General features: G+C 29.5%; 1 long non-coding RNA gene across 1 annotated transcript; it reads left to right on the top strand.

The window, feature by feature from the left end:
* The first annotated feature begins 11,808 nt into the window (after window positions 1-11,808).
* LOC122270559 (uncharacterized) lies at window positions 11,809-14,074 on the top strand. The gene is made up of 2 exons (XR_006225879.3): window positions 11,809-12,338; window positions 13,908-14,074. It is a non-coding gene; the product is annotated as an uncharacterized LOC122270559 (long non-coding RNA).
* Window positions 14,075-14,944: the final 870 nt, after the last annotated feature.

Raw genomic sequence — 14,944 nt, 5'->3', positions numbered from 1 at the left:
CTATTGTTTGCTTCTCTTCTGAAATTACATTATGACGCATTCACATACATTATTAATACAAATACATTTTCCTGGGCGAGACGATGAGGCAACCACAAGCACTTCCACTGGTTCAAGAGGTCCACGAGGGAAAAATGCACAATATTACCGTTATTACAGAGCACGGAAGTTAGCGGAGCAGGAAAAAGAGTCGTTGAATAGAACTAGTGATCCTTCTACGACTGCTGATTCTTCTACAATTAACGTCGCGATTGCGAAGTTTAACTTCTTCCCCGCGGAGGGACTCCACGCACTATTTTTTTTTTCTTCTTTTATCAGTTTTCCGAAATTTTATTTCAGTATTGATAGTATTAGCGAGGAAAAGAAAACAGTTGTCAAGTCGTTCTTTCCTAACATCCATCACGTACGTCATTCTTTTAATTGCTTGGTAGAATGTGTAGCTGTTTTTATGTGCATTTGCTTTGAAAAAATATGTTTAGGTTCTAAACATCATTATTTATTCATTTATTACTGTTATTTTAGCTTTCCATAATGATGATGACTAATAAGTTTTCAATTATTTTACCATATAATATTCTTGATAAGCAAGGGAAAAAAGTGAGTTAGCAAATTAATTTATAATGAAATGCCTTTAACGAGGCAAGAAAGAAGCAGAAACAATGCATCACTGAATCGTAGAATAAACCAATAATTCAATGGGCGAATCAGTGAATCGGCAAATCGTTGCAGGAACTAATCATTACATAAACAAATAAAAAGAAATCGTAAAACTATAATTTGGCTGAAATTGCAGACAACGACCGCGATTTGTTGAATTTCATTTCATTATTTTGTTTAAAAGATGAAAAACACTTTTAATAGCATAAATAAGCGCAATTATGAATTCAGAAGACTAAAAAACAACAATTATGTTCAACTTTAATCTTCTTCAATAGATGTGCCCCGCTGTCCATAGGAAAAACAAGCTGAAATCTTCTTTGTCGTTGGCAATTTTAAGAACATAATTACGACCTCTTACTGGGGCGTCAAGGCGTTGCCAGGGACAAAAATATAATAATTCTATGCGACTTGTTTTGGGAAGTTTTTTCAATGAAACATTGGCATCAAAACGAGCTGACACATTCAAACCTCCGCAGAGGTTATTTCTTTTCCTTTATATTGTAAAGAAGGAAAGCATGATTTTGTGATCCCAAAAATAAGGCCAGACAATACGTCTTTATAAGCTATAAAAGAGTTAAATTTGGACTTTTGGATTGTGACGGATCTAGTAGGCTTATTGTTTCCAATGCTTACAAATGAAAACAGGTCTAAAAATTCGTTTCTGGCGAGTGCAATGGAATAATTTCGTTCCATTGTTTTCGTCCTTTGTGAGCTGCTGGTTGTAAAAATATATTCTAATTTTCTTTATTTTCTCTTTGAGTTCGTAATGTGAGTAAATGTTTTTTTGTTCTATGCAAATATGTTTGAAAATAAAGCCGAATCGGACTTTATGAACCGTAGAATTGTCGCCAAAATGCTCTACGAGTTCAATATTTTTTTTTCATTGTTAATTTTTCTCTTTTAAATGTTATTGATCTTTCTGAAACTGGGTTATGTAACAGAAAATTTTCCCAATGTTATATATATATATTAGAATAAAGATTAATTTTAATGCGTTCTTATTTTTTAATTTAAACTTTAAACACAACAATGTAATGAATTTATTTCTCAAGTGAAAATATTTACAATTTTTGAGTTAAAAAAAAGAAATAATTTAAAGAAGATTGAAAATATGATATATCATAATTTTTTTTTTTTTTTTGAAAAAAAGATACTTTTCTTCTGTGTTAGTCTAACGGTTAGTCACAGATGATCTGCTTAGGAAACTCACCAAACTTATTGGAAATATTTTTCGTTTTTTCTTTTTTTTTTTTAAATTCTTCTTATTATTTTTTACCTAATGTTAAACTAACTCATAGGGGTGAATATCCTCAGATAAATATCGGATACATGATCGTGAGCTACTTAATGTCATTTTCTATATTTCTTTCTTTCTTCGATTTTCTGCTTTTGTTTCTACGTTTGTATTTGGCGCAGTATAACCACATCCGTCTTTTGTGTTACTGACTACCAAGGTACAGCTTAAATACATTATGTAATTACCTATACATTATGTATTTACTGATTTGCTAATATTTGATGAGAGGAAATTGTAACTCTTATGTAAAACATTACATTTGATTTATCATTAAAAAAATCGAATCGCAAATTGAAAAAGTAATTACATTTTGGGTAAAAAAAGTGGAGTAAGAATTTTTTTTTTCTTCTTCTTAACCATGGTTTGCTATTTGTATTTTTGTTTGCTGACTAGGAGTTATAGCTGAAAAAGAAAATTATTTTAAGAAAATTTAGAATTTCTTTTAAGAAAATTTAAAACTATACTTCTTAATTTTTCACAGTTCAAAAGTTTACTAATTTTTTCTGAAAATATGTCCATAACATGCCTCAGAACAGCAAAGTACTTAATTTCTTCGAGAAAATGATTTTATAACCGTCGTTGAACAGCCGACCCAATTTTATGGGTTTACGACTACTTATATTCATCTCCGTGGCCTTTTAATTTTGAACCCAATCCAGAAGACAAGGAAACTCCTGAATCGAGTATTCGGAGAAATTTGCCTTCATGGAGGACTTTTTGATGGAGCTAACCCGCATTTGCGTTACATGGAGAGGAAGGCCACGAGAACCTCCCATGGTTAGCCTGACGGCAAGGGGACTCTAACCTATGATCCATCTACCACTGAGGATATTTCACGTCAGCACTGTGGTCGGTGCAAGCCGGATGCGGAATTCGCATCGACTGGGATTCGAACCCGGGTCGCCTCATTGAAAGGCGAACGCTCTATCCCCTGAGCCATCGCGGCTCAAAAATTCCGCCCGAACAGGGACTCGAACCCAAGAAAATTATTATTAAAAACAAGTCTTTTTAATATTTTTCTACTCGCGTCTCAGTTTTATGCATAAAAATCTTTTCTGAAGCAATAGTTTTTAAGTTGAGCTAAAACAGTTTAAAAATGTTTATCGAAAGTATATCGATTTTTATCGAAGCAAATTCATTTTATACCGAGTTTGTCCATGAACATTAGAAAATAAATAGCTTAAAAAAAATTAAAAAAAATCGGAGTTGCTCAAAAATTATTCCTTGCCCCAAAGTTCATCCGAGCATACAAAGGTGTGTTCGAATATTCGAATGTCCATCATTCAGAAGAGGATCAGTCAAGGATATCGCGTGCTGAATAAGGCACTCCTCCCTGTAAAATAGGATCTAAAATTGGGAGGGCTGCTTTTTTCTACTTTACGTCCTGAAGCGACGATCGTAATAAAAAAAAAAGGAAAAAGAGCCCTGCTAGTTTTGGTTTTCTTTTTTAACCTCATTTCTGCGAAATAAATGAGAAAAAAAAATCTACACAAAAAATAGTCTCCCCATGATTTTTTTTATTTTCATTTCGTTTGCTCACTACTTTATCCCCTATCTGTTCTATGCCCCTGACTGAAGTAGAGGGGCTGCTGACCCATTGAAAATGACCCCCCATCCAGTTACACTAAAAGTAGATAAGAAAGAAACCCCCTATGATAGATCTGGTGACTGAACTTTTTTTTCTTTTTTTTTGTGTATATGTGTGATTATTATGTTTCATACTATTTTTTTCATCTCGTTCCTTCTTCTTTTTTTTTTTTTTTTGCTTTTTTCTTTCACCTCTTATTTGACAAACATCCACTTTTACTATGCAAAAAATTTCGAAAGTGAACTGCGGTTTTTATTTGCAGCTCTTCTCTGATCTGAAGATAGGGGTCAACTAAAAGCAATAGGGGATCGTATATACATTTAAGTATTTGCTATTCAGCGTTGATTCCTTAAGAATAGAAACAAGGAAAGAAAAAAAGCACTATATATAGTGTTTTTTGCAAGAAAGTAATTAAGGTTCTTTAGTGTGAAATAAAACACTTCTACACAAAAACTGATTTTTTAATCAGTCAATCAGTGATTTTTAATCAGTCATCTCCCATTCTGTTCCATGAGCTTATGTCATTTTTCTGGTAAATTCGTGATTCCGCACTCCTAGAACTTCTGGTCGTGATAATCAAAAATCTCAACCAAATGTGATTTGAGGTTATTATTGAAATGTTTACCATTTAAAAAGTTTTATAAACTTCGAAATGAATGATAATCTGATAGATCAGGGTCGGGTATATGTCTGGACGGCTGATTAGAATCACTGATTTGATTCGGATCAACTGATTTGAATCAGATGCAAGTTGGTGATTAGAATAACCGAATCAATTCAGTGATTTGAATCTCTGAATCAAATCATCAAATCAGTATTCAACTCTAATCTTAACTATTAGTGCGAAACTATTGGAGCTTGGTTGGGAAGTGATGCCGTAACCCCTATATAGCCCAGACCTTGCACCGTCAGGTTATTATTCATTTCCAAATTTACAAAATTGTTTAAATGGTAAAAATTCCACTAAAAACTATGACCTCGAATCACATTTGGTTGAGATTTTTGATGATTAGAATCACTGATTTGATTCGGATCAACTGATTTGAATCAGATGCATGTTGGCGATTCGAATCACCGAATCAAATCATTGAATTTGTATCCAACTCTAATCTTAACTATTGGTGCGAAATTATTGGAGCTTGGTTGGGAAGTGATGCCGTAACCCCTATATAGTCCACCGTCAGGTTATTATTCATTTCCAAATTTACAAAACTGTTTAAATGGTAAAATTTCCACTAAAAACTGTGACCTCGAATCACATTTGGTTGAGATTTTTGCTGATGATAATCACAAGTTCTATGAGCGCGTGAACATGTAGTTATCAGCAGTACCGTATTTAATAAAACGCTAGGTAGTACGCATGGGCACACCCGGGCCCTTGAGAATCTTTTTATAAATTGCATTTAAAAAAAACTAAGAATAAACAACTCTGTATAATTTTTAAAATATATTCTCGTGAGGTTAGAGTCCCCTTGCCGTCAGACCAACCGTGGTAGAATTTCGAAGTTTTCCTCTCCATGTAACGCAAATGAGGATTAGTTCCATTTAAAAGTTCACCACGAAGTCAAATTTCTCCCAATACTTGATCCAGGAGTTCCCCTGTCTTTTTGCATTGGGCTCAAAATTACGAGGCTACGGAGTTGAAAATTAACAGTCGTAAACCTAAAAATTAGGTCTACTGCTCAACGACGGTTATGAAATAAAGTAAAATAATGTTTTGCAATATAATAATAATATATATATTCCCACTTTAATAATGTTTTGGCACAACTGAATATTAATGCTATATAGAGCGCTTGTTGTCACCGAAGACAGTAGGCTAATGTCCTCCTCAATTTACAAAAGTCCCCCTCAATTTTTCAGACAAATGAAGAAAAAAATCATGAATCAATAACGATTTAAATTCAGCTAAGTTATAAGTAAGCTGGGAATTTTTTAAATAATAATAATAACCATCATTTTATAGATAATTAGCGGATGGAAGAAATTTTGTTTAATTTTTTTTTCAAAAGTGAAGTTTTAAAAGTATTTGAATTGTATATTTTAATTTTGTTCGCCACAAACATTGGACGCTAGCGATGCCCCTCTTGAATAATAATATTTCTTATATTGACATTCCATGCCGTGAAATTAACTTAAAAACCACTTTAAAAATCTTACTTGGATTTTTTTCCTCTTTTAACATCAGTTTTGAAAGTTGAAAATGTGCAAAATTTATCGAAGCGATATAAAATACTCAAAATACTATAAAAATTTAAATTATAAGTGTTACTAGAAAAAAAAAGTAATTTTACAATTGTATTTAGTAAAATATTTTCTTCTAAGTGAAAAAAAAATATTGCCAAATTATTGATTATTATTATTATATTTTTCTGAAAAAGGTTATGTTTTTATCCGTTTTAAAGTCCAGAAAATTATTGTCAAACATATGTACACATACTTAGCACACATAGTTTGAAATTTAATTTTTTTGAGTTCAAATCATTGAAACTATGGTCTTTTCTTCAATCTTCTTTGGTGCAAGAGCTTTGAAAAATTAAAAAAAAAAAAAAAAAATGGAATACTCAAGAATTATTTCTGTCCAGCAAAATAATTCGTGTGGGCAATGATTCGATAGTTCGAATCATCACTGAAACAGTGGGGAATCAATCAATGGCGAATTTTCCGAGTCAGTGATTCGAATTACTGTCTTGATTCAATGATACGAACCACCTCATTCCATTGATTTAAATAATCTAATTCCATTGATTCAAATCACTTCGATGATTTCTTTTGCCCAACTCAGCTTACTATAACGTTGCTATCAAACTTGCTATAACGTAAGATGAAACGGTAGACAGTAATAACTTAGTATTAGATTTATTATTTAATGTCTTCTATTTAATGTTACATTAACTACAACTTTCTTCTTTTATACCATATCAACAATACAATCGAAAAAGTTCCAATCAGACGATTTTTTTTTACAACTCAAAAAGTTTCCTTCGTTGCCATATTTTTTTTCAAAACTAAAACCCAAGTTAATAACAAGACTTAAAGAGTTCAAAGAACTTTTTACAAGAAGTTTTAGACTGTAACTTTATGCAATAATTCAGAAAAGAAAAAGTATTTAGCTAATCTCTTATCTTTCCATTCCATATTTCGAATCATCCTTTATGAAAGCACGGGCGTTTCCTACTTTAAACGCCCATAATTGAGAAACCAGAACAGCGGATGTTAAAAGAGTTCTTTTTCCCTTGTAGAATGACGAGAGATTTTATTCTTTTATTACTAGAAGAGAGGCGAGGATTTATATATGTCCTTTGTACTTTAAGTTAGTCGCGTCCTTCTTGCCAAAAGAAGCGGATGAAAATTTTAACCTTTAAACGGAGGACATTTTTCAATGATTTGCCTGCTGAGAAATGTAAAAGTTTGAGGAAATTACTTGTCCTTCGCTTGCCGGCTGTATTAAAAGGATAGTTAGTCAATGTGCGATTGATGAAACAATTTATAAGCGTTTTTTCAGTTTTTGCATTCAAACACAGCTTAACATACTTATAAGCATTCAAACACAGTTAAAGGTTAACTGATTTGTAATTGTGTTCAAGAACATATCGTTTTAAAATGCTTTTTATTTTTACAGATACGTTTTTTGCTTCTTATTATTTTTCTTAATGAGACAATAAATTACTTTATTTTCATTTTTTAGATGTTTACTAAAAAGAACGCTATATACCGGAAAAAAATTTCATTGCAAATTCTGCTTCTCTTCAATTTGTATTTTAAAATTTAAAGTTTTGGGAAAAATGGAGATCAGGTAAAGGCTAGAGTCAGTGGCATGGTTTTAAAGAGGTTTTTTTTCGGGGGAAGGGGCTAAACTCCCTCCTAAATTGCATATTAATCGTTTAATGTGCTATTGTATGGTAAGTAGGATGTAGATATAAAAAAGCCTCCATTATTAATATACATATATATATATATAATGAAAGAGACATTTCAAAATAAATAAAGATTAATTATAGTAAGATCAAAATCATTCATTCTTACATTATATGTTAGACGAAAATAAACCCCTTCCCCAAAACATACATTAAAAATACGCCACTGCCTAGAATAAACCATGAAGTTCCAAATGTTAAGAAACCGTTCAAAATATTGATATATAATATTGTTTTATTGCAAGCAAACCATGGTAGGATTATTTCTTAACTATACCTAATCCTGCCATGATTTGTTTTTTCGTTTGATATTTTGAAATCACTTTTTCGGAATTAGAAATTTCATAGTTGACTCTAGGTTTACCTGAACTCCCTATACCTATACTTATATAAACAATATACCTATACTCAACTTATACCTATATTATAAATCTATACTGTAAATATATATAACTTATGCCTATATAAACCTATACTATATTACAAATACCTAACTTACACCCCTATATTATACATATACCTAACTTATACCTATACTTATATAAACCTATGCTATACATATATCTAACTTATACCTATACTTATATAAACCTATGCTATACTATACCTAACTTATACCTATACACATATAAACCTATGCTATACTATACCTAACTTATACCTATACTTATATAAACCTATGCTATACTATACCTAATTTATACCTATACTTATATAAATCTATGCTATACTATACCTAACTTATACCTATACACATATAAACCAATGGAGGTGAAACAGTATAGCGCCCTTTTACGATCATATTGTTTTGCTGTGGAAAATGAACCCTTAATAAAATATGATCGGAGTTTATCATTGATACTATTTTAAAAACTTTCGATGAACAGTCTATACACGTATTGGATTTAACAAAATAAACGGATACTTCGATATCCTTGTCCTTTCTACCTGTGTCCCGATTCAAAAACCAAGGGAGCTATGTAAAATATCTAAAATTAATTTTCTATGAGATCTTTTTGTGAGAAATTAATCCATTTAGTTATGAAAAGTACAAAATCCTTCCACAGTTGTGTCGCCTGCAACTTCTGACTAACAATACTAAGAATGTCTTACTTTTTTCCAAACGTCAAAAAGCTTGTATTTGTTGAATATATATTTCAGTACCTGGAAATTTCTAATACTTAACCTATTTAATGAAAATTTAATTTAAACGATTTGCTACTATTCTCGCTTTTTAATTATCTACAGATGTTAAAATTGTGGCATAATTTGAACAAGAAAAAAACTGAAGAAACTGAGCGATTTTCTGCATTATATCTATATGCAGAAAATATATGCATCATATGCGATTTTCTGCATAAGAGAGTTAGAAATCTAAATAAGTTTTATGATAATTTTGAATCAAACTTTCTACCTCATTGACAAGTATCAGCCTAATAAAACAAAAAAGTAACGATCTTTCAAAACATTTTGCAAAAAGTAAAGATAAAAAAAAAGTATGCACAGTAGTGGTCTCGCAAATTATATTTAAGCGAGGATGAACCGATTTCAAAATCTCAGAAATCACTATTGAGGGGGGGGGGGCTGTAGAAAGCATCAAAACCTACTTGATTGCCGGATGAGAGAGTGAAAGATGGTTCTTAGAAACACTTTCAAATTTCAAAAGAAAATACTCCGCCTTCCACAACAGTGATTTTTCCTCTATTATATACTTATTTGTGACCAGAAATGTCAATACTTTTTGTCTTCTTTCATTAAATGATTCTAAAAACTATATACTTCACGCGGTTACTACACATATATTCACCCTCTATACATGTCTGGCAATCTTGTTGTGAAAAAATTTTTAAATCATTCTTAAAAAATTTTCCGTCCATGTAAGTACATCATCTGATTTCGCTACTTCTTTATAGTCTATGTTTTATACTGTTTTTTCTCTCTATTTTATTTCATTTTCTGTTTTTACATGTTATTTTTACTTATTGTGTTCTATTTTATTTGTTGTAATTTTTGTAAAAAAATTTTTTTGAGTGCTCCTCACACTATTGTATTAATATATTTTACTTTGGCTATATTAATACAGTATCAGAAAGCACTCTTTTTTGCGGATATAATCGTGTGAGCTGATGAAAAGATTATATCTTTTTTTCCCCGGTTTTTTTTAAAAGTAAAATTTCATCCTTTTTTTTCGTTTTTTTTAAACTGTTGTTTGTTATTTTTTTACTTATTATTCCCCCCCCCCTTTTTTTTTCATATGTCTATAATTTTTCTTTGTTTTATCTTCATCTGTAACTGTATTCTCTTTGTATCTTCATCTGTATATATATATATATATATAATGTGTAATATCCCGGCGTTTAGATTACTACTGAAAAGAAGGAGATTATTCCCCAAAATATATTGAACATTTGGAACAAATTTTTTTGTTTGAATTCTATATTTATTATCACAAATTAACGTAGAAATAGATCAGTACACAGCGGGAAACAGACTAGCAGTGGTTTTCGATTTTATGGCATGACGCTCCCCAGTCACCTGCCATAACTCCCCTCTCCCCATAAAAATAATCCCCCTTCCCTTTTCCGGAGGGTCACGTGATGTTTAGAGCCCCGTTTCCCACGCCACGTTAAAACATCTGGCTACCCGCAGTCAGCTGAGAGGGCAGACGAGAAATGCATAGAAAAAAGAAAAAAAGAAAGAAGAACCAAAACAAAAACATTGAAGTAGCTAGAGTGGAAAGAAATCAGCTGGTTGTTCTGCTACTTAGTTGTGAACCAATCAGAGAAGAGATAGACTAAAAAATCTCTGTTGCTAAGCTCTGGATTCTGAGTTTTTGTTTGGGTTTCGCTTTTGATGTAAACAAATTCACGTATTTCATTCGTTAAATTTTAAATGGCATTTCTAAGACTTTACAAGTTTCTTTTTAAAACTAATATAGATTGATTTGGTTTGATTATTTTCATTCTAATGTTAATTTTTATTAACAGTAGAACGAAACTTCTTAAATTTCTTACAACATTCTTTAATGTAAAACAAAAAAAAAGTGTTTAATAAATAAACTACTGTCAAAAATATGTAACAAACAAAATTATAGATATCAATAATTCATTCTTTTTCAGAAAGTTAACACTAGAAAGACGGAAATACCTATATTGTTCAAAAGCAGTCAAATAATAATAACTGCATTGTGAAATAACAACTAATGTATAAAGAAATTTGTTTAAAATTAATTTTTAATATTTTTGATATTATTTTCAGTTATATAATAAGTTATTAGTAAATATCAACAATAAAAATAATTATAGAAGTCACAAAATTCTAAGAAATTGTGTCATTATATACATCATTGCTTTTCTAATTGAAATTAAAAAGTAGTCAAAATGACTTCCTTGGGCAATCTAGTGTTAAATTATTTGATAAAAAAATTACCGTCAAAATGGAGTATAATTTGAGATTACCATTAAAAATTTGTAACAAAACATTTGAGAATGTAATAATTCATTTACTAAATTACATTCTAAATTCATAAATAACTATTAAGCTATTCCACTCAAAAGAATATAACAAAACATAATTTCTGTTAGAAACAATTTTTTTATATTATATTTTTGTAAATTGCAACAATAATGTTAACGATTATCTAATCTATGAACACATCAACATCAAACGTATTTTTTTGTAAATTGCAAAAATAATGTTAACGATTATCTAATCTATCAACACATCTACATCAAACGTATTTAAATTAAATTAAATTTATTTTTAAATTAAAATATATGCAGAAATTTAGGGAACAATAAGCAAGAAAATGCATAAAATACATGAGGTAGTACGCTAATTTTATTTATTTCAAAATATAATCTCAGATTGGTCTTTATATTGAGCTAGTATTTCTCTTTCAACTGCTTGTAAATTAACTTAGTTAAAAATGCTTTTTTTTTTATTTATTGTTAATTCAAATCCATTATTTTTCTTCTCAGAACTTCAATTAATTTAATACTGTACAATGGACTTTTTTGATAGAAGTTAAATGATTTATAAATACATTATATATATATATATATATATATATATATATATATATAACAAAATGCTTTCGATTTTATTAAATTTCTGTTTTGCATACATACCAAGTCAATTTTTATCATACTACGTTTGGAAAAAATTAAAATTTTATTTAAAATATTGGTTAAATGTGAAAAGAAAAACACACAATTTTAGGACGAACAAATTTAGAGCTCGCTGAACAGCTTGGATCGTCCCCATAGAAGCATGTGTGTCGTTCTCTCTTCCTCAATATTTTTAGACAAATAAAAGTTTTCTCGTCTCGAACGATAACAGAAATAAATATTACTCATTGCTCTGAATGGTTGACATTTAGCGCCATCTACTTGAAGTTATTTTTTTAAATTTTAAATAGAAGGAGCAATTTAGATTTCTAATGGACAGTTAGCGCCCTCTACTAGCAAAAATAGTAGCTATTATCTAATAAATGTGATTGCCAAATCGCAATGGCAAATTTTGCGTTTTGAGTTCCGAGCCGAGAGACAAATAATCTTAACAATATTTTCTTTTTAATTTAAATGCAAGTAGACACAAAAACAATCAAACAGAATCGAGCATAGTAAATAGAAAATGGATTATAATTCAAATTAAGTAATATTCGCGCAGCTTTTATTAACGTAGGAAAACTTATGATTTATTAAATTTATTTATGTCTTTAGAAATTCAAGCTTGGAGTGTTACTGAATATTCAAATCTTGCTCTAGTTCAAGAAGTTAAAAAACATGCCTTTATAATATTCTTCCAGAATATTCAAGGAAAGATATGACAGGCGGAATTTTGCAGGATATCGCCTATAATTTTGGTTGCACTGGTAATTGCAGTTTTTTTTTAAAGACTATTTATTAATTTTTTTAATTATAATTGCCTTTGATCATTTAAAATGGTGTAGCAAATGCCTTTCGCGTTTGGCAATTTTCTAAATTTAATGTTTAGAAATTTTCTAAATTAAATGTTTGGCAATTTTCTAAATTAAATAAATTAAGTGATATAATGTTGCCAGTGATTTTGTACCTACGAAGTTGCTCAGATTTATTTTTTTGTTCTCTTGGCGCTTTTTTCAAATTTTTTAAGAACAGCTTTGTATTTTAGGTAGGAGGGTACTAGACTTTTTATGCTAGCTCATTCCTCTTTTCAAAAATTACAGAATCGTTTTTTTTTCCAAATATTATTGAATTTAATATTTATTTTATGATAATTTTATTGAATGTTATTTATTAATTTGATTATTTTATTTATTGATTTACGTTTATTTACTAAATGTCTAATCTTTTCTTGAAATTGCAATGTTCTAAATTTAAAATTATCTAGTTTAAGATTCATATAATTTTTTTATGAATCATGATATGAATTTATAAAATGATAGACAAAGTTAAAGCTGCAAAACTTTCTATTGTTGTGCAAATTTTTTTTAAAATATAATTTTAGAATTTTTTTAAAGATTTAGAATTTTGATTATTTAGTGTTTTAATGTTATTGAACGAGTATAACTTTTTTTAGCATTGATAATTAGCCACTAAATAGGCATTGAAATAATTTACAAATGAGTGTTCAGAATTATGAAAATTTTCTAATGTTGAATTGCAATATATATTGTATATTAATTTCAATTTAAATATTCTAAATACAGTTAAATGCAATACTTTTTAATTTTAAAAATTTTGTTTAAAAAAACAACAGTAGCTTAGATTGAAGACTTTGAAAGTAAATAATTCTATGTTGTACACTATGTATGGACATCCTGAACAAGAGGGCAATTATATCCTTGAATCAGAGCTCATTCTAGGCAGGGTAAACAGGGCGCAGCACCCTGCTGCCCTTTTAGTCAAAAGAATCCACCCTGTTGCCCCTGAAGTAAATTAGTGCCCTGATCTAATAGACTCCATACCCTTTCTTTCCTCAACCCTTCTTTATTTTTCCCCCAAACTCTACAATGGATTTCTTAAACTTTTGTTATTTTCAACTCTTTTTATTTAGTTTGACATTGTTATTCAATTTCTTTTATTCTTTGAGTGAATTTCATCAAATTTTGAAAACATCTCTGTTCTGGTATAAGTTGGAGCTATTAAAAGATAATCTTCTTTTAAAAATTAGATAAAATTTTTCGATTAAAGAAATGATAGACCCAAGACAATTTTCATTCAAGAGTTAAACAAATAGTTTTAGAAAATATTTAGTATGACTAAAATTAATATAAATTACAATTACATCATGCTTTAAAATTAAGTATTTAGAAAGTAGTTGTTCAAGTGGCCAGTTAATTAAAATTTTTCTTTTTGCTTAACAAGAGGGGAAAAGAATAACAATTTCAAATTATTTATAATGCAAATAATTGACCATATATAACATCACGAAAAAAACCATTTGTCCTCTTTCTTTCTAGCATCACTTAGAAACAGTCATCTCACAAAAGAGTATTACAATGGATATTTGATGATCAGCCATGTCAAACTGATCATGGAGTTATAACACATGCCAGAAGTAATAGTTTTAGCCAAAGAAATATGTTACCATATGTGATTCTTGGTCTAATAAATTCAATTTAATAGATATTTGTCCATCACTATTTCTAAATAATTCGTAGGCTTATATAATTCACCACTTTATAATACTTTTGTCATGCTATACCTTTTAAAAAGTTACCAAAATTAGTCAAATATTTGCAAAATTTAGTTTGTAGTTATTTACCGCTTTTTAAATTATTTTGGCTTTTCCGAAGCAGTTCGCATCTCTGGTATTATTGAGATAAAAATAGCTAAATAAATGTATGTGATCTAATTACTTTTAGTATTAAATGTGTGACAGAACAATAGATATACTTTCAATACTTTATGTTGATTATATTTGAATGCAAATTAAGACTTATTCTCATACAATTGGCCATTAATCAATTCAAAAAGCTTTAAACACCAATGTAAATACCCTTAAATAGAATCAGAACATGATTTTTTTTCTTGTTAAATGTTATTTGTGAGATACTCATGTACGAAAAAAAATATTTTCTGCATTAATGACTTAGAAAATACAAAAAAGATACACAATTTTCAGCAATAATGTTAATTTTGATAAAGTACAGTATTTTTATATATTTATAAAATGCATATTAGAGCAGAAAAAACGACATAAATAACATGTACGAGCACAACATGCAACAACATAGTGATCCTCCACTATTTACTGAATAAAAATAAAATTAATGTGGCATAAATCTATCCCGATTTAAACTTTAGAAGACAAGTTTTTTACGAAAATAAAAGTACCATTAAAAAATGCAACATGAATTAAAAAAGATTGACCGACTTTGATATACTCTAAACCAGTGATTCTCAACCTTTTTTTTTGTGACGGCACACTTTTAACGATTTCGAAATTTGACGGCACACAATGAAAAAAATTAGTTTAAAAGTTATTTACTTAACT

The sequence above is a fragment of the Parasteatoda tepidariorum genome, chromosome 5 (assembly GCF_982258835.1).
Source record: "Parasteatoda tepidariorum strain Cologne lab strain chromosome 5, Ptep-v5.0, whole genome shotgun sequence".
NCBI lineage: Eukaryota > Metazoa > Arthropoda > Arachnida > Araneae > Theridiidae > Parasteatoda > Parasteatoda tepidariorum.
Note: the sequence above shows the minus strand (reverse complement) of the source record. Positions and strands in the feature narration are given on the sequence as shown.